At 39.7% G+C, this 25,310-nt stretch overlaps 1 long non-coding RNA gene across 2 annotated transcripts in view; it reads left to right on the forward strand.

Annotated features, from left to right (window-relative positions):
* The window catches only part of LOC106635257 (uncharacterized), a 184,601-nt gene that overhangs the window by 56,688 nt on the left and 102,603 nt on the right, over nucleotides 1-25,310 (forward strand). For both annotated transcript variants that reach the window (XR_001338615.5, XR_010113421.1), the window contains exon 3: nucleotides 3,762-3,911. This is a non-coding gene — a long non-coding RNA (uncharacterized LOC106635257). The remainder of the gene's footprint in view (nucleotides 1-3,761; nucleotides 3,912-25,310) is intronic.

Consider the following 25,310-nt stretch of genomic DNA (forward strand, 5'->3'; position numbering starts at 1 on the left):
TGATACCATTTAATGGGGGAAAATTCTCTTTGCAAAATAGGCAAAAGGAATAGGTTCTGAAAGAGAAGAAATTTTTTTGTTCCTTTTGCTACATTCTTTTCTATCTATCTTTGTTCCAAAACTTCACTGTATCTGTAACTGAACTCTTTTCTCTTCATGTTTCCACTTAATACTAGGAGCCAAAGTGTCTGTGGTACTTTTCCCAACTTTGTAGATAGCCAAGATAGTCTAGCTATGCTCTTGTATTAGCTCCAAGCCATAGACTTTTCCCTCACATAAATCTAAACTGGAACTCTGGGTCTTTGTTTATCAGCAGCCTCCATAAGACATTAGGAGAAGGGAAGACCACTTTCTTCTCCTCACTTTCCTTTCCTTTTGGCTCCTTGGAAGCAAAGGCTCTTTGAGAAGAGACCTTGGAGGCAAGGTGGTATAAGTGGAAGGAGTATGAATTTGTAATCAGAGGAGTAAATATCTAAATTCCACACTGGGTTGTGAAAAAGTTAAAAAGCATCTGGCACATTTTAGACATTTGATAACTCTTGATTCCCTTGTTGACAACTCATCTCTCCTTACTGAATATTGTGGGCCCTCATCTTATAAACAACAAATTTATTTCTTAATCTTGTGCCTGAGCAATGAATGTGCAGACAGTGAAAAATCTGATGCTGTTATGAAGAAAAATTCAATCAAGGTATCAGAATTTAAACAAATGCCTTCCATTTAGTGCTGCCTCTAAGGACTATGACCTGATACAGAAAGAAATCAACCCAAGTGTTGTAGAGTCCCAGGAAAACCCTAGAGAAGTGTTTCCAGACCCATCGCAGGCAACAGAGCTGTGGCCGGCCGGTGTGAATAGTGGGCAATGGAGTTAGGACTTGGTGAGTTGTTCTTCTGTTGCCACCAACAATTGTGCAGCATCTGATGTCCTTTTGTCCTAAGCAGGTCAGCATTTGCTCAAAGAGAACTGTTCTAGGACTCCCAGCTTCTTCTCTCGTGGAGTCCACCACTCTGTACCCTACATTCCCACCACCCCAACCAAAGTGCACTTGCCAGATTATACAAGGCTATTGCACACACTCAGGCCTTTGTGCATCCTGCTGTCTCTGCATGCTGTTCCCTTCTTCAGCACCTTGATTTGATGAACATCTACTCATCTGCCATGACCTGAGTGTAGCCTCAACTCTTCCGTGTAGGCTTTCCTGACTGCTCTCTGGAAGAACCCACTATGCCCTTCTTTGGCCCCTAATGTATCCTCAACAGACTTCTATCATATCCCCTGTGCCTCCTTCCATTCACCTGGCAATTTTTGGAACTTAAGGACAATGCCTGATTATTTTATTTAATTTTATTTTATTTTTGAGATAGAGTCTTGCTCTGCTGGGGTTGGAGCACAGTGGTGCAATCTTGGCTCACTGCAACCTCCACCTCCCAGGTTCCAGCGATTCTTCTGCCTCAGCCTCACAAGTAGCTGGGATTATAGGCACGTGCCACCAAGCCCTTTTTGTTTTATTGGTAGAGTCGGGGTTTCACCATGTTGGCCAGGCTGGTCTTGAACTCAAGGTGGGTGATCCACCCACCTCGGCCTCCCAAAGTGCTGAGATTACAGGCATAAGCCACCACGCCTGGCCAATGTCTGATTCATTTATGTATCCCTGGTCCCTAATGTTGTGTCAGGCATATAGGGGGGCTCAAAAATTGCTTGTTGAATGTACAAATGAATGAATGAAGTGAAAAATAGGGGTAAAGAAACTTTTAGATAATCAACTTAAGTATCTAAAAGAGCAAGAGGTCAGTTTTAGCATTCTGAGCTATTTTACCTTTGTCATAGTTAAAAATGTATTTAAACTCTCTGTTAATGAATAACCAGCATTTTCACCTAGCAATAGTACTTGGCATATGACACTATGAATATGCAAGTTCAAGACCAGATGTGCTTTTTCAATAAATGGAACAAAAATATAAGTTTTTAAAATTATGTGGGAGTCCATTATACTCATAGGGAAGAGGGAGGGTGGCAGCAAGGAAGAAAGGAGTAAAAGATGAGAGGAAAGAAAGGTACAACTTGGGGGCCAGAAACTTTGTTAGGAGCTTTTGCATACATCATCCATTTGCTCTTCACAGAGAGCCTGTGGAGGTGGGTATTATTATTATTCCATCTTACATACAAGAAAATTCTGGCCCAGAGAATTTTTATTACTGGTACACATTAAGATTAGAACCAAAGCATGTTTGCCTCCTGATTCCAGAGGTTGCAGAATTCTGGAAGTTGGCTTGTTAAGCAGTTCTAGATCACCTAGGCTTACTCCTGGAATTTGCAGATGAGAAAACTAAAGCACACAGACATAGGAGTCTTGCTCCACATCATCCAGCAGTTGGTGGCAGAGCTTGGGATTCAACCTCAGGCCCCAGAAGTTCAACCTTATGAGGAGAAGATTGCAGGACAATGGTTCATGCACAGGTCAACACCTCCGAGGCCATCTCACTGCTATGTCTGGATCATGCCCAGAGTGGCTGGAGTGGCTAATGCCAGAGTTTTGGGACCAAAAAAATTGCAGAGATTTCAAAAATTGTAGAAATCATGCAACTTTGGGGGACTGATTCTGGGGAAAGAGTGAGAGAAAGAGTAGCCTGCATTCTTGACTGGTCCAGGTATTTCTTTTGATATTCTTAAGTAAGTAGTTACACGCAGCCAGAGAACAGTATAGATTAAATACCATTTTAATTCATTATCCATCTCTATTTTTCACATTGGTGATAGTTGGTGAATTTTTAATGGTACATTAGAAGATTGTGCATTTATTCTGATGAACTTGACTTCCTTCACCATCTCCTATTGAGTAATAAATATTATGTTAAGAATTCATGAAAAACATTTCAGTTTTTTTCATCCTGCCTTCTGAAGATTTCTTGTTGGATTTCAGAGACATGCAAACTTGAATGAACTCACTTGGTAACAGGAGCGAATGCACAGTGAGAGCTCACTCTCTCCTAGGTGCTGTTCCAAGTGCTTTACAGACATTATTTAATTTAGTGGTGGCAAGAACCCATGAACTACTTGTATTTCTTAAGTCAGTTTTATCTAGACATAATTTAAATGCAGTAAAATTTCACACTCTTTAGACGTACAAGATGATGAGTTTTTACAAATGTATGTAGAGTCATATAGCCACACCACAACCAAAATATCAAATATTTCCATCACTCCACAACGTGCCCTTATGCACCTTTATATAGTCAATCCTGTCACTGCCCCCCACCCCACCCCCTTGCCATGAACCTCCAAATAACTACTGATCTGTTTTATGGCTGTTTCTAGAATGTCATAAATGGAATTGTATAGTATGTAGCCTTTTGTTCTGGCTTCTTCCACTCAGCCTAATGCTTTTGAGATTCATCCATGTTGTGAATTACTTACTTTCACAATCCCACTTTATATATGAGGAAACTAAATCCCAGGCTAGTTAAGTGACTCCTTCAAGCTGAAAAGTAATGGAGTCAGAACGCAAACCCAGCCAGACTGATTCTAGTGTCTGTGCTTTTGTTCAACTCCCTACATCTCTGTACGTGCAGCAGGGCTCCTGGCCCAAGCCTAGCCCTTGTCATAACATGCTGAATGGACTGGTCTTGGCTAAATGCTTCATTTGGATGTTTCCCACACTGTGCAATCATAATACTAATTTTACATGTGGATGTGAAATCCTTACATGTTGTGTAAAGAATATGAGCTGCTGCTTATTTATTTATTTTTTTTCCATTTTCAGGATTGATCCAGAATATGTTCCAGCAAAAACTGCAGCAGAGTAACTTTGACAAGAAAAATGTTCACTTGCTACCTAAGGAGAGTCTCTGTCTCCTGACCTCTGAATTTCGAAATCCTCAGCTCTGGCTGCCACGCAGTGGGAACCGAATGAGTATGTACTGAATGGCGAATCCTAGTTCAGTCACTTGACTAGCTGGGTGACCTTGAGCAAGTAACTTAGCTTCTTGAAGCCTCAGTCTCCTTATCTATAAAATGGGACTCAAAGGCTGAGTTGAGTATTAAATGAAATAATACACGTAAAGCACAGTGCCAAAAATCTGGTAATAACTCCATCAGTATAAGGCCACCTTATTTGCCTTCTTTCACAATTATCACCATAATTGAATTAAAATTCAGATGTGATCATGTCTTGAAATGTAGAAAGAGTTATGAAAATGTAAGACTTATTAAGTTCACTTATCGAACATTTTCTGACCACCTACTATGCGCTATGCCTTGGACTAGGCTAGAGATACAACAGTAAACATCCTGACTAACGGAGATTATACTGCTATCTTGAAATTTTGCCTGTTCCCAAAAGCCCCCAGCATATTAATTTTGTTAAACATATATTCCCTTATTATATATATAAAACATATATATCCTCATTTTATATATATATATGTGTGTGTGTGTGTGTGTGTGTGTCAACTACTGTGTTGAGAGCTCATTATGTATATGTTTCTTTATTTAACCCTCAAAATAATTCTGTGAGGCTCCAGAATTCCTTTTTCCAAGTGAGAAAAATGAGGCTCAGAGCATTGAGCGAACTTGCAGGTAAATGATTGAGATGGAATTTGGAACCAAAGCCTAAGCTTTAAACTGCTTTATTCAGTGGCCTTTGGTTATCTCATATTCACTAGAAATTGGAAAGATCTGTCAGGAGGCCTGCCATGATGCAGAAGTCCTGGATGCCCTGCAAACTTCACTGTCTATGTGAATGGTACCCCCAGACTGGTGCAGAGCACCTCATGGAGCCCTGGCTGCCAAGATGAAGGCAATGGCTGTCTGTGGCAAACTCATCATCCAAAAGGATGTGCTTGACACATACTTGGTCCTCAACAAATAGTTGTCAAATTTTTTAAAATGAGGTTGGCTTTTGGCTGATTCAAGCACTCACCTAAGAGTTTATAGTCTGAAACAAAGACATCTACACTAGAGAGAAGGAAAAACACACAATCACTAATGAGAGGCAAGATCCTTCATACCGCTGAGCTCACCAGCCTATCATTTCTGCCTGTGCAAAGAGCTCATGATGCTGCGTTTGAGATGAAGGGGAACGTACAAAAATCATGAGACTTCCTCTTAGTCAAGAGAGGCTTTGTGGAGGAGGTATGCTTCCCAGGAGGCTGTGGGAGTGGAAACTGTGAGGTGCCAATGAAGCTAGAAAACTCTTTCAATGCAGAAAGTGCAGCGGAAGCTCATGGTTACATAAACACAGTGGGAAGTAATATGGCAATTATAATCTGGCATTTAAAAAAGAAGAATCATGCCCTGGTGCAGTGGCATGCGCCTGTAGTCCCAGCTACTTGGGAGGCCAAGGCAGGAAGATTGCTTGAGCCCAGGAGTTCAAGGCCAGCTTGGGCAACATAGTGAGACCCTATCTCTAAAAAAATAAAGATTTCTTTATAAAGAGGAGGCCTCTCCTTTTTAAGAGGAAGAACAACGAGAGTCACTCTGCTATTCCTCAAATGACCTCTTCATTCCACTCTGCACAAGTAAACCTCCCTTTTATGTTTATTCATTTATTACTTAAGTCAGGGTCTTCTGAACACTCTTAGTTAAAGGTATACTCTGTGTCTTAGTAAACTTTCTAGTGTCTTAAGCCAAAAAAAATTCTCACAGTTATATTAAGTAGTTAGTTTCATATAACTTCATAACATTTATGTGCTAACAAATTAGTAGATACTAAAAATAACACATATACATGGAAAAATATTTAATTATTAAATAACTACAATTACAAATCAGATATGTGTGCCTTTTGTGCACAAGCAACTTCTCAAATCTTGGAATCAGATTGGGTGCCCTATTCCACAATGACTCTTACAAAACTGAGAGTATCATACTACATGAGCTACTCCAAATACAGGGGAACAACAAGGATGGAAAAAATTGTCTTGACTTAACATCAGGAGGCAGGTGGTTGCAGGCATAAGTTCAGCACCTCCATCATGCCAAGATGATTCTCTTGATCTTTTCCTCTTGTTTACAAGATGACTGTCATACTCCCAAATACCAAGTGCATACATAAGGCAGGAAGGAGTGGGGGAAAGGTAGTGCCAGACTTATGTGATCTCTTTTAATGAGAAAGAAAAAAGCTGTTCAGAGACTGCCTTCCATCCAAGCAGATGTCCAGTTATAGTCATGCACTGCATAACAATGTTTCAGTCAGCAATGAACCATGTATACAACAATGTTCCATAAGATTATAATACTGTATTTGTACTGTACTTTTTCTATGTTTAGAAACACAAATATTATACTTACCATGGTGTTAGAATTGCCTACAGTACTCAGTACAGTAACATGTTTTCCAAGTTTGTAGCCTAGGAACAATAGGATGTACCATATAGCCTGGGTGTGTAGTGGGCTATGCCATCTATGTCTGTGTAAGCTCACTTTATGATGTTTGCACAATGATGCATTTCTCAGAATGTATCCCTGTTGTTAAGCAATGCATGAATGTATATCTCATGGGCCAGGAACTGTGTCATATGTGAATTCTTGGCTGCAAGGAAGGCTGAGCTAGTGAACATTTAGCTGGGCAAAAAGTCCTCCAAGTCAGAGTTCAGTAGCAAGGAAGGAGAAGGTGGATACTGGGTAAATAAATAGTGTATGCTATAGAGTCACGTTTACTTGCACAAAGATGAATCAGACACTATTAATTCCTTCTCTCAATAACCTCAAGTCTAGCCTGAAGACAAATAAGAACTTCTTGGAAAAGTAATTACTATGTGATAGAATAAACTGGCATATATTGCTGTGGGAAGGTACTTAATTTGCTTGGGGGTGGGGCCGAACATAGAGAGAGAGAGTTCTTGGAAGGAACGGACCACATTGCATTCTGGCAGAGGAACAGCTAGCACAGAGGTTCAGAGATGTGAAGATGTACTATTCAAACAGTTGAATAGCACGTGAACCAGTGTCTAGAGCACAGGATGGGTAGTAGGAGAATGGGGATGGCAGGAAATGATACCAAATAGGTCATGGAGTCAGCTAGGGCTCTATGTGCCCACGAGATCTTTGGGGAATAGCATAGGAAGGGCAGTGGACATCGACTACATTTTTTTCCCTTCGGCCCTCCATCTTTCTTTGGGGAAATTCTCTTTCACACTCTACAAGACTGAATCACATGGCCCAACTTTCCATTTTCTTTGTGCGGACCCCTGACTCACGCAGAACTAATCAGAGTCCTTTACAGAAATTGATATGGTTACTGAAAAAGAGACCCTGCCCTAAGGAAGACATCCCTGGAGCTGCCAGTGGCTGTATTTTCCTCCTTCAGAGAGAGCTTGCCTGAAAAAAGGAGGAAAAGAAAGGTGGGTTGGGGAGGAGAGAGTAGGGAAGAGAACTAGTGAAATAATTCTAACATCCTGGATCCATCTTACCTAAAATCATCTCTACTCCTTAAGCTAGTAACATTTCTGTATTTAGTTACACTAGTTTAAGTTGGCTCCCTATCAGTCACATTCGGAAGAGTCTTGGCAGAGGGGTTAGAATCTGGAAGCAGGATGATCAATCAGTAGCTCTCACAGCATTCTCTTCTTCTACCTGGCTATGGGCTAGGCCTGCCCTGGCTTCTGGGGAGAGGAGAGAGATGAGTTTTCCACTGTACCCACCTCAATCTTCATGCACAGTCTCTGAGAGAGGTGCTGATTCTCATCCAGCTGGCTGGATGGCACCCACTTCCTGTCCTGTAATTATCGGCTGCCTTCCCAGGCTGTTATCTGACTCCACTATCAGCCAGCAACATCCAGGAACACATTGGACTTCTAGGAAAAATGATGTTTTACAAGAGCAAACGCATGTGGCCAGAGCTGATGGTAACCCTAGCTGCACAATGAAGCCCTGGACGTCATTCATGGCCTCTGGTATTCAGGAGTCTGGCATGAGCTCCAGAAGTCAAGATAACCAGCATTTGTGAGGTGGTAACTCAAATCCTTCGAGACCGTAGGGCTGACAGAGTCTTTGCTTTGGAAGAGAATCATCTCCAGGTGTTAGTGTTTCTTACATCTCAGTCCAGCTGTGTGAGCCTGGGCAAATTGCTTCACCTCTCTAAGATTCCAACTCTCAATTTTAAATAGGCAAGATCACCATGATTGCTACCATGTATTGAGTGCTTACAATGTACCAGGCATGCTAAGTGCTGTACATGTAGTCACCTTCCTATCAGGGGATAGATATATCTGCAGGGAGTGTGCCCAGTACAGTGGCTGGCATATTATGAAACTTTAATCTGGGTTTGTTATTGTTATTACCCGTGTTACCATGAAGAGCATAAACTTCAATCCGGTCCTTTAATGGGTGAGAAAACTGGTACTGAGAAGCAGTGAATAACTTGCCTAAAATCATGCAGCATAATCAGTGACACAGCAAGATCCAGAACCCAAGCCTCATCCAAATTAAGGGACATACACAAAGCAGCAAAGATTATAAGGTATCTACAAATTATTTAACTTAGGATATGCATAACTTCTATGAAGACAACTTTAACATTCTAATGGAAAACATAAAAATGATCTGAATAAATGGAAATATTCCATGTTCTTGAATGGGCAACCTTGTATCTTAATGGTAATAGTTATTCCCATGTTAATCTATAAATTAAAGGCTGTCAGATCCCAGCTGGGCTTTTTGAAGAACTTGAAACATGTATTCCAAAATGTTGGAGGAAGAGAGATCCATATTAATTAAGTCAAGTTTAGAAAAGAAGAAGGAGAGAATTGCCTTACCCCTCATTGAGAAGAATTACAAACTGGTAGTAATGAAAAATAGTTTGATATTGGTACCAAAGCAGAGAAACAGATTCATGAAACAGGGGGGAGAGGCAAGAGTCAGACCCATAGATACATGGAGCCTAATATACGGCATAAGGGAAGATTGCAATTTTATAAGGAACAGCCAGATTGTTTAGAGATGGAGTAGGGGAAAGTGATTCACCATGTGGAGAAAATTAGAACAGTATCCCCATCTAAGGAGACTCCAGAAAATTAAAGATCTAAATATGAAAGATAAAACATCAAGTTATTAGGGAAAAAATCTTTGCAATCTAGGACCAGGAAAAGAGTTTATGAACAAAAGTATGAACTTCTTTTTAACAAAGGGCATTACAGACAAAGTTAATAGGCAGCTGATAGGCAAGATAAAGATTCTTTCAAAATCTAAAATGGAAAAGGCATAAATGATATCCTTGTGATTCTACCATAAGAAAAGAGAAGTTCCTACAGGAACATAATTTCTTATGAACAATTACACAAGAAATTTAAAAGTTTATAGAGAAGTAAAGAAATGCTCAAAATCATTAATAGTCAATAAATGAAAGTTAAAGCCATAAGATATCGCTTTAAACTGAATAGACTGAAAAAATTAGAAAGCTGTGTAATACAAGTGTTTGTTGGGTAGGAACCTACCTGCACAGATACTGATATACACTGATGAGAGTGCAAACTGATGTAACATTCTAAAGAAAATATGGATTATTTAATGAAATTTAGAATGTGCATTCCCAGTACCATGCTGTTTTGGTTACTGTAGCCTTGTAGTATAGTTTGAAGTCAGGTAGCGTGATGCCTCCAGCTTTGTTCTTTTGGCTTAGGATTGACTTGGCGATGCGGGCTCTTTTTTGGTTCCATATGAACTTTAAAGTAGTTTTTTCCAATTCTGTGAAGAGAGTCATTGGTAGCTTGATGGGGATGGCATTGAATCTATAAATTACCTTAGGCAGTATGGCCATTTTCACAATATTGATTCTTCCTACCCATGACCATGGAATGTTCTTCCATTTGTTTGTATCCTCTTTTATTTCATTGAGCAGTGGTTTGTAGTTCTCCTTGAAGAGGTCCTTCACGTCCCTTGTAAGTTGGATTCCTAGGTATTTTATTCTCTTTGAAGCAATTGTGAATGGGAGTTCACTCATGATTTGGCTCTCTGTTTGTCTGTTATTGGTGTATAAGAATGCTTGTGATTTTTGTACATTGATTTTGTGTTCTGAGACTTTGCTGAAGTTGCTTATCAGCTTAAGGAGATTTTGGGCTGAGACAATGGGGTTTTCTAGATATACAATCATGTCATCTGCAAACAGGGACAATTTGACTTCCTCTTTTCCTAATCGAATACCCTTTATTTCCTTCTCCTGCCTAATTGCCCTGGCCAGAACTTCCAACACTATGTTGAATAGCAGTGGTGAGAGAAGGCATCCCTGTCTTGTGCCCGTTTTCAAAGGGAATGCTTCCAGTTTTTGCCCATTCAGTATGATATTGGCTGTGGGTTTGTCATAGATAGCTCTTATTATTTTGAGATACGTCCCATCAATACCTAATTTATTGAGAGTTTTTAGCATGAAGAGTTGTTGAATTTTGTCAAAGGCCTTTTCTGCATCTATTGAGATAATCATGTGGTTTTTATCTTTGGTTCTGTTTATAGGCTGGATTACATTTATTGATTTGCGTATATTGAACCAGCCTTGCATCCCAGGGATGAAGCCCACTTGATCATGGTTAATAAGCTTTTTGATGTGCTGCTGGATTCAGTTAGCCAGTATTTTATTGAGGATTTTTGCATTGATGTTCATCAAGGATATTGGTCTAAAATTCTCTTTTTTGGTTTTGTCTCTGCCTGGCTTTGGTATGAGGATGATGCTGGCCTCGTAAAATGAGTTAGGGAGGATTCCCTCTTTTTCTATTGATTGGAATAGTTTCAGAAGGAATGGTACCAATTCTTCCTTGTACCTCTGGTAGAATTTGGCTGTGAATCCATCTGGTATTGGACTCCTTTTGGTTGGTAAGCTATTGATTATTGCCACAATTTCAGAGCCTGTTATTGGTCTATTCAGAGATTCAAGTTCTTCCTGGTTTAGTTTTGGGAGGGTGTATGTGTCGAGGAATTTATCCATTTCTTCTAGATTTTCTAGTTTATTTGCATAGAGGTGTTTGTAGTATTCTCTGATGGTGGTTTGTATTTCTGTGGGATTGGTGGTGATATCCCCTTTATCATTTTTTATTGCATCTATTTGATTCTTCTCTCTTTTCTTCTTTATTAATCTTGCTAGCGGTCTATCAATTTTGTTGATCCTTTCAAAAAACCAGCTCCTGGATTCATTAATTTTTTGAAGGGTTTTTTGTGTCTCTATTTCCTTCAGTTCTGCTCTGATTTTAGTTATTTCTTGCCTTCTGCTAGCTTTTGAATGTGTTTGCTCTTGCTTTTCTAGTTCTTTTAATTGTGATGTTAGGGTGTCAATTTTGGATCTTTCCTGCTTTCTCTTGTGGGCATTTAGTGCTATAAATTTCCCTCTACACACTGGTTTGAATGCGTCCCAGAGATTCTGGTATGTTGTGACTTTGTTCTCGTTGGTTTCAAAGAACATCTTTATTTCTGGCTTCATTTCGTTATGTACCCAGTAGTCATTCAGGAGCCGGTTGTTCAGTTTCCATGTAGTTGAGCAGTTTTGAGTGAGTTTCTTAATCCTGAGTTCTAGTTTGATTGCACTGTGGTCTGAGAGACAGTTTGTTATAATTTCTGTTCTTTTACATTTGCTGAGGAGAGCTTTACTTCCAACGATGTGGTCAATTTTGGAATAGGTGTGGTGTGGTGCTGAAAAAAATGTATATTCTGTTGATTTGGGGTGGAAAGTTCTGTAGATGTCTATTAGGTCTGCTTGGTGCAGAGCCGAGTTCAATTCCTGAGTATCCTTGTTAACTTTCTGTTTTGTTGATCTGTCTAATGTTGACAGTGGGGTGCTATAGGCTCCCATTATTATTGTGTGGGAGTCTAAGTCTCTTTCTAGGTCACTCAGGACTTGCCTTATGAAACTGGGTACTCCTGTATTGGGTGCATATATATTTAGGATAGTTAGTCCTTCTTGTTGAATTGATCCCTTTACCATTATGTAATGGCCTTCTTTGTCTCTTTTGATCTTTGGTGGTTTAAAGTCTGTTTTATCAGAGACTAGGATTGCAACCCCTGCCTTTCTTTGTTTTCCATTTGCTTGGTAGATCTTCCTCCATCCTTTTATTTTGAGCCTATGTGTGTCTCAGCACGTGAGATGGGTTTCCTGAATACAGCACAGTGATGGGTCTTGACTCTTTATCCAATTTGCCAGTCTGTGTCTTTTAATTGGAGCATTTAGTCCATTTACATTTAAAGTTAATATTGTTATGTGTGAATTTGATCCTGTCATTTTGATGTTAGCCGGTTATTTTGCTCATTAGTTGATGCAGTTTCTTCCTAGCCTCGATGGTCTTTACAATTTGGCATGATTTTGCAGTGGCTGGTACCGGTTGTTCCTTTCCATGTTTAGTGCTTCCTTCAGGAGCTCTTTTAGGGCAGGCCTGGTGGTGAGAAAATCTCTCAGCATTTGCTTGTCTGTAAAGTATTTAATTTCTCCTTCACTTATGAAGCTTAGTTTGGCTGGATATGAAATTCTGGGTTGAAAATTCTTTTCTTTAAGAATGTTGAATATTGGCCCCCACTCTCTTCTGGCTTGTAGAGTTTCTGCTGAGATATCCGCTGTTAGTCTGATGGGCTTCCCTTTGAGGGTAACCCGACCTTTCTCTCTGGCTGCCCTTAACATTTTTTCCTTCATTTCAACTTTGATGAATCTGAGAATTATGTGTCTTGGAGTTGCTCTTCTCGAGGAGTATCTTTGTGGCATTCTCTGTATTTCCTGAATCTGAATGTTGGCCTGCCTTGCTAGATTGGGGCAGTTCTCCTGGATAATATCCTGCAGAGTGTTTTCCAACTTGGTTCCATTCTCCCTGTCACTTTCAGGTACACAAATCAGACGTAGATTTGGTCTTTTCACATAGTCTCATATTTCTTGGAGGCTTTGTTCATTTCTTTTTATTCTTTTTTCTCTAAACTTCCCTTCTTGCTTCATTTCCTTCATTTCATCTTCCATCACTGATACCCTTTCTTCCAGTTGATCACATCAGCTCCTGAGGCTTCTGCATTCTTCACGTAGTTCTCGAGCCTTGGCTTTCAGCTCCATCAGCTCCTTTAAGCACTTCTCTGTATTGGTTATTCTAGTTATACATTCATCTAAATTTTTTTCAAAGTTTTCAACTTCTTTGCCTTTGGTTTGAATTTCCTCCTGTAGCTTGGAGTAGTTTGATCGTCTGAAGCCTTCTTCTCTCAACTCGTCAAAGTCATTCTCCGTCCAGCTTTGTTCCATTGCTGGTGAGGAACTGCATTCCTTTGGAGGAGGAGAGGCACTCTGCTTTTTAGAGTTTCTGGTTTTTCTGCTCTGTTTTCCCCCATCTTTGTGGTTTTATCTACTTTTGGTCTTTGATGATGGTAATGTACAGATGGGTTTTTGGTGTGGATGTCCTTTCTGTTTGTTAGTTTTCCTTCTAACAGACAGGACTCCCAGCTGCAGGTCTGTTGGAATTTGCTAGAGGTCCACTCCAGACCCTGTTTGCCTGGGTACCAGCAGCGGTGGCTGCAGAACAGTGGATTTTTGTGAACCGTGAATGCTGCTGTCTGATTGCTCCTCTGGAAGTTTTGTCTCAGAGGAGTACCCGGCCGTGTGAGGTGTCAGTCTGCCTCTACTGGGAGGTGCCTCCCAGTTAGGTTGCTCAGGGTTCAGGGGTCAGGGACCCACTTGAGGAGGCAGTCTGCCCATTCTCAGATCTTCAGCTGTGTGCTGGGAGAAGCACTGCTCTCTTCAAAGCTGTCAGATGGGGACATTTAAGTCTGCAGAGGTTACTGCTGTTTTTTTGTTTGTCTGTGCCCTGCCCCCAGAGGTGAAGCCTACAGAGGCAGGCAGGCCTCCTTGAGCTGTGGTGGGCTCCACCCAGTTCGAGCTTCCTTCCTGCTTTGTTTACCTAAGCAAGCCTGGGCAATGGTGGGCGCCCCTCCCCCAGCCTCATTGCTGCCTTGCAGTTTGATCTCAGACTGCTGTGCTAGCAATCAGTGAGACTCCGTGGGCATAGGACCCTCCGAGCCACGTGCGGGATATAATCTCGTGGTGTGCCGTTTTTTAAGCCCGTCGGAAAAGCGCAGTATTAGGGTGGGAGTGACTCAATTTTCCAGGTGCCGTCTGTCACCCCTTTCTTTGACTAGGAAAGGGAACTCCCTGACCCCTTGCACTTCCCGAGTGAGGCAATGCCTCACCCTGCTTCGGCTCGTGCACAGTGCGCTGCACCCACTGTCCTCCGCCCACTGTCTGGCACTCCCTAGTGAGATGAACCCGGTACCTCAGATGGAAATGCAGAAATCACCTGTCTTTTGCATCTCTCACGCTGGGAGCTGTAGACGGGAGCTGTTCCTATTCGGCCATCTTGGCTCTCATTTTTCTAAATATAGATATTCAGTTTTCCCAGCAGCATTAATTGAAGAGATTGTTGCTTCTCCAATGAATGTTCTTGGAACTTTTGTCAAAAATTAGTTAGCTATAAATATATTGATTTATTTCTGTTCTCTATTCTATTTCATTGGTCTATGTGTACTTTTTATGCTAGTATCATGCTGTTTTGATTACTATAGCTTTGTAGTTTATTTTGAAGTCTGATAGTGTAATGTCTTCAGCTTTGTTCTTTTTACCTAGGATTGCTTTGACTGGGGTCTTTTGTGGTTCCATGTGAATTTTAGAATTTTTTAAAATTTCTATGAAGAATTTCATTGGTATTGATAGAAATTACATTGAGTATGTAGACATTGCTTTTGTTAGTCTGGTCATTTTCACAATACTACTTCTTCCAATCTATGAACATAGAATGTTTCCCGTTTTATTGTATCCTCTTTCATTTCTTTCATAGTGTTTTATAGTTTTCCTTGTATAGATCTTTCACCAACTTAGTTAAATTTATTTCTAGGTATTTTATTTTTCTGTAGCTATTGTAAATGGGATTGCTTTATTGATTGCTTTTTTCTCTACTTTGTTGTTGGTGTATAGAAATACTACTAATTTTTATAAGTTGATTCTGTATTCTGTAACTTTACTGATCATTTATTAGTTCTAAGAGTTTTTCATGGATCTTTTAGGGTTTTCTGTATTTAAGATCATGTCATCTGTAAACAGGGACAATTTGACTTCATCTTTTCCAATTCGGATGCCCTTTATTTCTTTCTTTTGCCTAATTGCTCTAGCTAGGACTTTCAGTACTATGCTGAATAAAAGTAATGAGAGTTGGCATCCTTGTCTTGGTTCCAGATCTCAGAGGGAAAGCTTTCAACTTTTCTCTATTAAGTATGATGTTGTCTGTGGGCTTGTCATATATGGCCTTTCTTGTGCTGAGTTATGTTTGTTCTATACTTAACTTGTTGAGAGTTTTTATCATAAAGGGATGTTGAATATTGTCAAATGCTTTTTCTGCATCTGTTGAGATTATCATGTTTTTTGTCCTTCATTCTGTTGATGTGAGGTATCATGTTTGTTGATTTGTGTATGTTGGACCATGCTTGCATCTGTGATATAAATCTCATTTGATCATGGTAAATGATCTTTTTAATATGCAGGTGAATTTGGTTTGCTAATATCTTGTTGAGGATTTTTGCATTTAAGTTCATCAGATATTTTGGTCTCCAGTTTTCTTTTTGTTGTGATCTTGTCTGCTTTTGATATTAGGCTAATGCTGCCCTCATAAAAGAGTTTCAGAGAATTTCCTCCTCTTCAATTTTCTGAAAGAGTTTGAGAAGAATTGACATTAGTTCTTTAAATGTTTGTAGAATTCAAGAGTAAAGTCATGAAGCACTGGGCTTTTCTTTGATGGAATACTTTTTTGTTACAGATTTAATCTTATTACTTGTAATTGTTCTATTCTGTTTTATATTTCTTCCTGGTCCAATCTTGGTAGGTTGTGAGTGTGCAGGAATGTTCCATTTCTGCTAAGTTTTCTAATTTGTTGGTGTATAGTTATTCATTACAGTCTCCAGTGATCCTTTGTATTTCTATGATATCAGCTGTAATGTCTTTTTCATTTTTGATTTTATTTATTCGGATCTCTTCTCTTTTTTCTTCTGTTAAGCTAATGTTTGTTGGATTGTGTTTATCTTCTCAAAATACCAATGTTTTGTTTAGTTGATCTTTTGTAATTTTTTAGTCTCAATCTCATTTCTTTCTGCTCTGATATTATTTCTTTCCTTTTGCTAAATTTGGATTTGGTTTGTTCTTACTTCTCTAGTCCTTGAGATGCATTATTAGTTGGCTTATTTAAAATCTTTCTACTTTTTAAATGTAGGCATTTATTGTTATAAAATTTCTCTTAATACTGTTTTGCTGTATCCCATAGGTTTGGGTATGTTGTGTTTCTATTTTCATTTATTTCAATAAATTTTTAAATTTCTTTTAAAATTTCTTTCTTGACCCATTGATTGTTCAGGAGCATGCTGTTGAATTTCCATGTGTTTATATAATTTCAAAAATTCCTCTTGTTAATGATTTCTAGCTTTATTCTATTGTGGTCAGACAAAAATATTTGATACAATTTCAATTTTAAAAAATTGTTGGGACTTGTTTTGTGGTCTAACATGTGATCTATCTTAGAGAATGCACCATGTGCTGATGAAAAAAATGTGTATTCTATAGCGTTTGGATAAAATGTCCTGTAAATCTCTGTTAGGTTCATTTGGTCTAAACTATAGTTTAAATTCTATGTTTCCTTATTCATTTTCTGTCTAAATAACCTGTCTAAAGCTGCAAGTGGGATGTTGAAGTTTCCAACTAATATTGTCTTGGGCTCTCTCTCCTTAGATCTAATAATATTTGCCTTATGTATCTTGGTACATTGGTATAGGGTAAATATATACTTACTATTGCTATATCCTCTTGTTGAATTGATCATTTTATGATTATATAATGAGTGTCTTTGTTTTTACAATTTTTTACTTAAAGTCTGATTTATCTGATATAAGTACAGCTACTTCTGCTCATTTTTGGTTTCCGTTTGCATGGAATATCCTTTTCTATCCTTCCACTTTCTGTCTATTTGTGTGTTCACAGATGAAGTGAGTTTCTTGTAGGCAGTATATAGTTGGGTTATATATTTTATCCATTCAGGCATTCTATATATATTTTAGTGCATGCTTTAATCCTTTTATTAATATTAATACATTCAAGATTATTATTGATAATTGAGGACTTATTCCTGTCATTTTGTTAGTGGTTTGCTGGTTATTTGTATTCCTTTGTTCTTTCCTGCTCTCATTGTTTACTGCTGTAATTTGGTCTTTTTCTGTTGTGATATGTTTTGCTTCTTTTCTCTTTCTCCTTTGTGTATTTGCTCTGTAGAGTTTTATACTTTTGCATGTTTTCATCATAGTGATTATATCTTTTCACTTCCAGATGTAGGATTCTCTAGAGCATTTCTTTTACAGCAGGTCTAGTGTTGATGAATTCCTTCAGTTTTTGCATGTCTAGGAAAGACTCTTTCTCCTTCAATTCTCAAGGACAGCTTTGCTGGGTATAGTTTTTGGTTGACAAGTTACTTCTTCCAGTACTTTGAATGTGTCGTGTAATTCTCTCCTTGTCTGTAAGTTTTTTTGCAGACAAATAGGCTCATAATCTAATGGAGATTCCCTTATATGTGAATTGATGCTCTTCTTTTGCTATTTTTAGAATTCTCTATTTGTCTTTGATTTTTGACAATTTGATTATACTGTGTCTCAAAGAGGACTTTTTGGATTGATCTTATTTGGGAACCTTTGAGTTTTCTTGGATCTGGATGTTCATAAATCTTTCCAGACTTTAGGAAGTTTTCAGCTATTATTTTATTAAATAGTTTTCTAAGCCTTTTCCATTCTCTTCTTCTGCTGGGACATAAATATTATAAAAATTTGTTCATTTAGTTGTGTTCCACATGGCTTGGAGGCATTCTTCACTCTTTTTCATTCTTTTTTCTTTTTCTCTGACTGGTAAATTTTAAATGACCTATCTTCAAGTTCAGAGATTCTTCTGCTTGATCAAGTCTGTTATTTAAGCTCTCCATTGTATTTTATTTTATTCGTTCAGTTCCTCAGCCACAGAACTTCTGTTTGGTTCTTTTTTTATAATTTATATCTCTTTGTTGAATTTATTGTTCATGTCATGAATTGTTTTACTTATTTCATTAAATTGTCTGTTTTTTTTTTCCCTGTATCTCATTTATCTTCCTTGAGATCATGCGTTTGAATTCCTTTTCTGTCAGTTTGTTGATTTTCCTTCTATTGAGGTCTGGTATGTAGCTATTATCTTCCTATGGTAGTGTCATATTTCCTTGTTTTTTGTGTTTCTTGTGTTCCAGTGTTGATGTCTGTGCATCTGGTGGAACAATCACCACTTCTAAACTTTATAGTCTTTTATAGAGAAACAATTCCACTTGCAGATGTGTTGTAGTATGCTGGTTGGGAAAGGTGTGATGACTTTGTTTCCAGATGAATACAGTGATATGGTCTTTGTGTAGCTTCTTCAGCTATGTGCAATGTCAGCCATAACTGTGGACACTTCAGTGGCCTAGGTTGTAAAAGTCTGTGTCAGTAGTAGTAGCAGCAGCAGCAGCAGCAGCATAGGTTGTTAATGTCCTTGGTGTCAAGGGCTTTTGGTTTTCTCTTATTCTCTTTTTCCCCACAATGGAGAGACTTAGCCAAGGAGATCCCTATTGGTGTCAGGTCTGACATGGTCTACAGACAGCCTCAATAGTACTGGGTTCCAGGTGCAGGTGCTTGCAGTTTCTGTGGGGCCAGGGTCCTAGGCTCAGGGTCCCATGAACCCATTGTGGCACCTGGATCTTGAGGTGCAGGTTTGCTCTCTGTGGCAGATTTGGATGTAGGTTGCCCACTGAGCCAAGATCTGTGATTCAGAGGACCACCCCTTTTCCTGCCCCGCCCCTCTCCCCCCAGCAGCTTGAGTCTAGGGGGCTGGTTTATAAATGTCCTTCCACCTTTAGAGGGCAGAGCACAACACTGGCCTCACTCTGGGAAGGACGGCGTCCTCTGGAGGTTTTGGACTTAGGTATCAGTGTATGACTACTTTGAGAACCTGAGCCAATAGAGCTCAGTGGCAACTTGGGTCCTAAAGGATGTAGCACCATATAGTAGTGACTCTAGACCCTGGGATATTGGGGTTTGGTCACATCCCAGACTCTGTGAGACCATATGCAGTACTAGCAAGTACCCTAGAATGGTGGAGTACAGCTATTGTTCAGGCCCTGGGGAGCAGGGAACAGCACAGAGGTGACTCCACTTCCCAGGAAGAGGGACGTCTCAGCAGCTCAGACTCTAGAAGGCTGGTCCAGCTCCAGGGCATCTGTATACTAAAGTTGTTTGACCTGTAGGGCAGTTGTCTCATCTCAGCCACTGCTCTGTTCTCCTGTTATGTGGGGGTACTACATCAGCTCAGTCCTGGAATGCACAACTGCTCAGCTCAGCCAGGACACTGATTCCCCAAAGCACAGTGTACTGCTTCAGCTTAAGCCTGGACAGCCCAGGCCCCATTTCCTGGGATGCAGGACATTACTTCAACTTAGGTATCAGGAAGGCATGACTGCTTTGAGTGACCAACGTACTTGTTTCTCAGGAGGCAGGGTACCACTTCAGCTCCAGACTGAAAGGGCAGGCAAAGGGGTAGGTGGAGTGGCTGGACATTTGCTTGGCCTTATGAGGAATGATGTAATAGCTGCTTGCAGCTAGCTGGAGAATGTCAGCCACCAGGCTGGGTGGTTTGGTGGTGGCTTAGCCTGGGGGTGAAGGAGAGCCATGGTTAATCACCTGCAGAGCAAGACACACTTCAGTCTTACTTCCAGCTCTAAGATGGAGAAGCACAGTAGCCATATGGGCCATAAGGGAAAGGGGACAGTGTCAGCTCCTTCTCCAGGGGAAACAGAGATATGTGGCCTCCAGGCATCCCCCTCAGCTGGGCTTAGTGCTTGTGAGGAATGCAGGGAACCTGGTGGTGAGGTCTGTACGTATCCAAGGTGTTCACTCGGGCTTCTGGGATCCTTTTGGTTACATCTTTGCTGAAGGGAAAAGTTCCCCCGGTTTCCAGCTGATCTTGCTTGAGAGACAGGGTGGTGGAGGCCCAGCGTTTCCTTAGTTTGGTGGGATATGAAATTCTTGATTCAAATCTCTTTACTTTAAGAATGGTGAGTATAGTCCCCTAATCTCTTCAGGCTTATAGGGTTTCTACTGAAAGGTCTGCTGTTAGCCTTATAGGGTTCCCTTTGTAGGTAACCTGTCCCTTCTGTAGTTGCCTTTAACATTTTTTCTTCTTTTTGATCTTGGAGAATCTGATGACTATGTGTCTTGGGGATGGTCATCTTGTATAGTGTCTTGCAGGGGTTCTCTGCATTTCCTGAATTTAAATGTTGGCCTCTCTAGTGAGGTTGGGGAAATTTTCATGGATGGTATTCTCAAACATGTTTTCCAAATTGTTAGTTTTCTCTCCCTCACTTTCAGGGATGCCAGTGAGCTATAGATTTGGTCTGTTTACGTAATCCTATAGTTCTCAGAGATTTGTTTCATTTTTTATTCTTTTTTTCCTTCATTTTTTGTCTGACTGAGTTATTTTGGAGAACCAGTCTTTGAGCCCTGAGATTCTTTCCTCAGCTTGATCATTCTGCTGTTAATACTTGCAATTACATTATGAAATTCATAAAGTGAGTTGTTCAGCTCTATCAGATCAGTTTTTTTCTTAAAATGGCCATTTTATCTTTCATTTCCTGTATTCTTTTATTGTATTTCTTAGATTCCTTGGATTGAGTTTTGACTGTCTCCTGAATCTCAATGATCTTAATTCCTACCCATATTGTGACTTCTATTTCTGTCATTTCAGCAATTTAAGCCTGGTTAAGAATCATTGCTGGGAAACTAGTGTGGTTGTTTAGAGATAAGAAGAGATACTGGCGGCTGGGCAAGGTGTCTTACGCCTGTAATCCTAGCACTTTGGGAGGCCGAGGCAGGCGGATCATGAGGTCAGGAGATCGAGACCACCCTGGCTAACACGGTGAAATGCCATCTCTACTAAAAATACAAAAAATTAGCCAGGTATGGTGGCAGGCACCTGTAGTCCCAGCTACTTGGGAGGCTGAGGCAGGAGAATTGCTTGAACCTGGGAGGTGGAGGTTGCAGTGAGCCAAGATCGTGCCACTGCACTCCAGCCTGGGTGACAGAGCAACACTCCATCTCAGAAAAAAAAAAAAAAAAAAAAGAAAGAAAGAAAAAAGAAGAAGACACTCTGGCTTTTTGAGTTGCCAGAGTTCTCGTACTGGTTATTTCTCATCTTTGTGAGCTGATATTCCTTGAAGTTGCTGTCCTTTGGATGAATTTTTGGCTTTTATCTTTTTTGATGCTCTTGAGGGTTTAATTGTAGTATAAGATGGCTTCAGTCAACTGACTTCATTTCTGGAAGATTTTAGGGGGCCAAGGCTCAGCTCAGCACTCCTGGGCTGTATGTTCTAACTCTGGGGCCAGTACTGGGCCCCCAGCTTTGGTCTCTGGTTAAAAACCTGCTGTGCTTGAGAGGCCAAAGTGTTCCCAGTCTGCGGCCACTGCACTCTCATGATTGGTGCTGGCCAAAGTGCTTCACTGGGCCAGTGGCAGTGGGGTCCGTGTTTGCTTGTGTGTGCCAGCAGCTGTAGCAGCATGGCAGGGTACATATGTGTCAGCTAGGGTGGGGTACTGTCGGGAGCAGAGCTGCGGTGTTCCTGCCGCCCCAGAATAACTGTTTAAAACCAGATTTTGCCTACCCCCAGGAGAAATAACAGTAGAAATTGGCCCACTGGGTAATTAGAAAATGAAAATGGGGACTGTGATCTGGTTTCAGAGATGAAAAGCAGTTGAGTTGGGCCCTCAGGAACCTGGGTTGGAGCTGTCATTAGTGGCAGAATAAAGTTCCTGCCAGGTTTTGGCTCCATTCCAAGGTAAAAGATGAGGAACCTGGAGACATGAGCTCTCTCTCCTGATCTGGAACTAAATTGGTTTATTGACAGAAATGATTCTTCTCTAACACAGTCCACTTCACCCCTGTAAAATGAAATAATTTCTATTAATTTGCCACACAACCACCTCAGAAAGAATTAATAATTATATTGTAGTAGCTATGTTAAACTTGTGCTTACAAAGTGACAGTACTCACTTACTACCTTATGTCCATGATCTTATGTATTCCTAATAGTAACCCTATGAAGCAAATATTATCACATCCATTTTACAGAAGAGAAAACTGAGGCTGTAAGATGTTCAGTTGCTTTCTGAAAGTTGCACATTTTGTAATAAATCCAGATCTATTTGCCTTAGAATTCATGTTCTGGGATACATATTGGCTTCCTATGTGAATTTAGGTTAGCAATTTTCCCCTATTGCACAGAACAATGTCTGGCAGGCAAACTGGGGTCAACATTCCTCACTGTGACCCATCTATGGACAAGGAGTAGTGGTAGTTCCTAAAGACTCCAAAGATCAGTTTCATTTCTACTCATGTTTTGGGAAGTCTATTCGCTCTGATACTTGAAAGAAATATGTGTTGATTGGAGTGAAAGAAACATCAAAAGAACCTCTTGCACACTTTTTAATAGTGAAGAATTGGGGATGAATAAAATTACAGGAAAGAAAAGTCTTCAGGAGGAAGAAAATAAGGTGCTTGAATGTAGGGAACTGAGTCACCATAACTGGCATAACATTAATGCCTAATGCTGGTGAGAAAAATCTGTTTATATCCCCAACCCTTGTGCCTATTGGCGCTAGCAGCCCAGAGTCTCTTGGGCATGTTCCTCAAATTACCATTAAAAACAACTTCTTATTGCCAAGTCTATGGAATCTCAACTCCAATCTCACCCCTGGAGCTTAACAATCCTTATTAACCTGCTTTAGCTTTTGAAGGTGGGTAAAAATTAAAGGACTTAGTGTTTGTGTTTAAAGCACCTTAGGGATAACTTTTTCCCATGTCTGGCAGTGATGGTCCCCAGACTTATCCAGGCTGCATCTATTCTATGCTAATCCAAAAAGAATTCACATTCCCTCACTTGTACATGATATATTGCAGAATCGCAAAATCACTTTTACTCTGAGTTTCAGCTGAAATGGACTCTCAACTCTTCATTTACCTCACTATTTTTTTAAACTTAAATTCAAATCTTAATGTCTCAGAGATGGTGAGGATTATGGTGAATTCCACTTCTGTCCTCATCACCTACTATTATGGAGTGACTTAACCTCTTTGGAAATTTGTTTCCTTATCTCACTTCAACAAGAGAAGCAAAGGTGAGATTCTTTTAAGAATAAAAAAAATTCAGTGAAAACCATTTTGAGAATCCTTTGGTTGCTTTGGGGTAAATAAAATTAGCTTCCTAATAGCAGTTTCTGGCACAGTTCCTCAGCCAACTGAACTAAACTGAATAAATAGCTCAATGATGCTGTAATGTGAGGTTAAAGTCATGGTGGCTAGAAAAACTATTAGGTAGCTGCCAAGAAAAACCACACGAATTTATAAAGCCAGCAGTGACCCTAAGTCTTACAGGTAGGACAAAATTATTATTCCTTTTCTTGCAGCTTAACATTCATAATACTCTCCAATGTTGGAAGATTAACTTGGTAAGTATCCAAGAAAACACAAGAACAGGGCTAGCTTTTAAGGATTAGAATTCCAAAAAGAGCAGAGAAAGGGTTAGAAATCAGGGGTCTGAAATACTCTGCAAAAATACTGCCTCACTGAAGCATTTTCACTAAGACCAAGAATTTTTTTTCATTTTGAGTGACCTCCTTATTGCCATGGTTTCTATAGAAGAGATCATTGGAAAGTACACTTCATTCTAATTTGGGGTTCCATTGATTAGGGGAGTTTCCCTCAGGGCACAAGCTTTCCGTTTTCTATTTTTTTTCCATTTGCATTATGTCCAAAGCACATGTGGCAAGAGGACTTTGTAAAAACCAAGTCTCAGCTTCTATAGATGTAGCAAGATGATATTTTAGAACATGCATATTGTGATTTCTTATTTCTACTTCCTCAAGCAAGAATCATCCATTGCCTGAAGAGAATTGGGAAAAAATAGCAGAAACAACATCAAGTTATTTTTATTGAGTCTTTCCTAAGTGCCTGGCATGGTTCCAACCACTTTATACCTATTATTTAATATTCCCAGCAATCTTATGAGATGAGTGCTATTATTATCTCCATTTTACTGATGAGAAAACTGAGGCATAGGAAGTTTAAGTGACTTACCTAAGATCAAAATCTGGGAAAGATGAAGCCCTGAGAGTCAATGTTCAGCTTTAACCTTCGAAACTAGGCTTACTTTAGAGAAGATGGTTATGAAAACAAAAGCTTTTGACTTGCAAGTTCTTGGCTTTTTTAAAAACCATTTGCTGGATTTTAACATTCATACATACGAAAAAGTACACAGATCAGCTGCATAGATCAATGAAGTCACACAAAGTGAACAGTCTCATGTAACCCAGATCAAGAAACAATATTACTAGCACTCAGAACTTCTCTTTAAGTTCCCCTCCAAATACGATCTCTCCCACCAGTATCTTGACTTCTAAAACAATTTTTTTGCACCTTTTTGAACGTTTTATTATTGGAGTTATATACGATGTACTTTTTTGTGTGTCTGGCTTCAGTCAACATAAAAAACATAGAGAGATGAATCTCTAAGTAGGAAAGGTTTTGTTTGGGAATAAGCTACGAGAAGTAGCATTGTAATCCGGGATGTATATATGGAGCAGGGTGGCCTCTGGTATGTCCAGAGAACAACAACAACAAAAAAAGGTTAGGATTTTGTTGGGGAAAGAGGAGATTTACCTGTTGTTTTAAAAGACACTTCATTGCACTGGCAGTGCCCTGTGAGAGCTGAGTTCTGATTGGCGAATGCCAATAGTTGCTAGGTAGGACTTGTAATCTTGGAGTTGCAGTTAGACCTTTGGCAGTTTTGGATTGGGCTTGTGAAACAATTTGTCAGGCAAGTGTTTCTGTGTACGTGGCTAGCTGTCCTTGTGCTGCTAGCTGTCCTTGCACAACTCACATAGTCGCTGCCGTGTGGAAAAAATTTCTTGTGATAGTTGTTGTTGCTAGGCAAATCATGCATGAGAACCTTCCCTTGATGGCCTTCCCTGGCTCCATTTTGCCACGTTTGACTTGAGTGACTCCATTTAGAATCTGACAATTTTCATTCTTCTTTCACTCAAATTTATGTGGTGAGATCCATTCATATTGGGCTTTCTTTTTAATTTCATATGGAATTCTATGTGGATATGCCAAAATGCATTTATCCATTTTACTATTGATTGACATTTGGGTTGTTTCTGGTTTGGGGCTATAATGAATATTACAAAGACTATTCTTTGTACATATCTTTTGATGCACATAAAAACATATTTTTTTTTG

This window comes from Pan paniscus, chromosome 9, assembly GCF_029289425.2.
Source record: "Pan paniscus chromosome 9, NHGRI_mPanPan1-v2.0_pri, whole genome shotgun sequence".
NCBI lineage: Eukaryota > Metazoa > Chordata > Mammalia > Primates > Hominidae > Pan > Pan paniscus.